Raw genomic sequence first — 2,500 nt, forward strand, 5'->3', positions numbered from 1 at the left:
CTCCTCACTATACGGTCTTCCCTCAGTGCATTACCACCGCCACCACACACCGCACACTGTACACCACTCCTCGTCACAGCACACAGGACCACCATCATCACCATTCATACACCATCATTCCTCACTACACCACCACCACACACGGTTTTTCTTTACACATCATCACCATCACCACAACCCGCACACCATCACTCCCAGCTTCACTTACACCACACCAACACCACATAGGTCAACATATCACAGGTCTCTTCACTATCCACAATCACCATAACATCAGTAATTCCCCGCCATATGACTTTTCAACACAGCACCATCACCACCACCACCACCACCACGTCAGCCCACCGTCAATCACTCGGCACAGGAAGGAATACAGGTCAGATAAGGACATGTGCATGACCTTTGAACGCATTACTAGTCCCAAGTCTCATCACGTGTCGGAAAGAACGAAAACGAACGGCCAGGGCTTACCACAGCACTCAAATGTCTATCCCAGATTCGTTCGTTCACTGGCACACTTATCACTGTATTTCCTGGTATCTGCCACACAAGGGGGCTGGTGTAATCAGGAAACACGGATAGAGTGATAGGGTGGGTGTGTGCCCCGCTCCGGCCGCTGCCAAAGTCAACACAGGGGCTGGACAGCCAACACTGGACGCGATGCGAGCTTGCACCACCTGCCTTCCCCACGGCTGTCAGGCAGCGGCCGTTTCTCAAACCCGTGTGGCGGAGGGAGTCACGTGCCCCCCAATGCCCACCCTCAGTGGCCCCTGCTTCTCAGTCCGTGGTCGTCGTGTTCACATAACAACATTATTCCATAATACTGTTAATTTTACACTATGTAGACTCTAATTATTTTCTTCCTTGTTAGCATTTACCCTTTATAAAATCTTTAGAAAATCTGTATTTTTTTGCTTATAAAAAAAAAAAACTGATATTTATCAAAGTATGGGTAATGTTAAGAAGTCACCACTTTATGTGGCAATGTTACAACACTCACTGCGTGCAGTTAATGATGGGCTCACTCCTCAAATCATTACACGGTATTCAAACACCGACAACTGTTCATACAACTATCACTGTCCTGCGTTCCCATCCACAGCATCCCCGTGCCTCGCCTGGCTGAGTCTTGTTCCTCACTGCCCACACTCACGCTCAGGGCCGCGCCACCAACTCTTGGAAGAGACCGTGCAGCCCAGCGCGGCGGTGGTGACGCTCTCGACGGGTCAAGCAGAGGAAATGACAAGAATCCAGCAAGTCATGACTCAGGGAACTCCCGTCAACAAGTATCCACCAACCGCGATCACGGTGAACTAATACCGTGCCCACACCTGCTGATGGCCACTCTTGTGCTACTGGGCGGCGGCGGCGGCTGCTGCTGCCGCTGCTCGTGATGATTAGGAGGAGGAGGAGGAGGAGGAGGAGGAGGAGGAGGAGGAGGAGGAGGACGGCAAAGAAGAAAAAAGAAGAATAAAAAAAGAAGGAAAAGAAGAAGAAGAAGAAGAAGAAGAAGAAGAAGAAGAAGAAGAAGAAGAAGAAGAAGAAGAAGAAGAAGGAAAAAATTGACGGAAAAGAAGAAGAAATAACAAAAACCAGAGTAAAACAACATCAACATTAACAACAACAACAACAACAACAACAACAACAACAACGAGGAGGAGGAGGAGGAGGAGGAGGAGGAGGAAGAGAGAGAGAGAGAGAGAGAGAGAGAGAGAGAGAGAGAGAGAGAGAGAGAGAGAGAGAGAGAGAGAGAGAGAGAGAGAGAGGAGAAAAAGGTGCAGTAACCGTAATAAGCACACACACATCAGGGGACACACACTTCTCAGCTAAATGTATGCGTGTACTTGAGGTGGGGCGGCAGGGTGGGCCACGCCTCCAGGACAGCCCCAGCCCAGGACCCAGCCCCTTCCCGCCACGCCCCTGCTGCTTGTACTGGCACGGGGCAAGCAGACACAGCATGGTGGGAGGGATTACTGGTGTGACTCAGGGGGAGTTCTGCCATTATTCACATTCGATATATTGCCACTGAACATCAAAACATTCACGCTCCAGCTGCAACACTCGGGCGCAGGATAGTTACTGGTGAAAAATAGGCCTACAAAGAATAAGGAGACTTGTCAAGAAATCTGCCATTGCATAAGCCAACATATTTTATTTCAGTTAGTATTCACATGTATTCTTATAGAGTATTCGTATTCATATCTGCATTTACGGTTTTTTTTTTTTTTTTTTTTTTTTTTTTTTTGTGTGTGTGTGTATGTGTGTGTGTGTGTGTGTGTGTGTGTGTGTGTGTGTGTGTGTGTGTGTGTGTGTGTGTGTGTGTGTGTGTGTGTGTGTTCGTACTCTGAGAAATCTGAAGTACCAGTGCTTGTATTCGAGTGTCGGCTTCTCTCGCCTGTCCCTGATGCGGTGCCGTGGCGAGGTTCCCCGGGGCCCTAAATTCCACGTTTTGGCGCTCCGCGGGTAAAGATTCACACCCGTATTCCAAAAGGCCTTGCCC

The 2,500-nt window shown here is 49.1% G+C and overlaps 1 protein-coding gene across 3 annotated transcripts in view; it reads right to left on the minus strand.

Annotated features, from left to right (window-relative positions):
- LOC135101228 (phospholipid-transporting ATPase VA-like) overlaps positions 1–2,500 on the minus strand; it is a 100,968-nt gene that overhangs the window by 88,353 nt on the left and 10,115 nt on the right. The window contains exon 1 of one of the 3 annotated variants that reach the window (XM_064004864.1): positions 1,001–1,294. The exons of the other annotated variants lie outside the window; for them this stretch is intronic. The gene's annotated coding sequence lies outside the window, so the exon portion shown is untranslated. Of the gene's footprint in view, positions 1–1,000; positions 1,295–2,500 lie in introns of those variants that run through there. 3 annotated transcript variants of the gene reach the window in all.

This window comes from Scylla paramamosain, chromosome 6 (genome assembly GCF_035594125.1).
Source record: "Scylla paramamosain isolate STU-SP2022 chromosome 6, ASM3559412v1, whole genome shotgun sequence".
Lineage (NCBI taxonomy): Eukaryota > Metazoa > Arthropoda > Malacostraca > Decapoda > Portunidae > Scylla > Scylla paramamosain.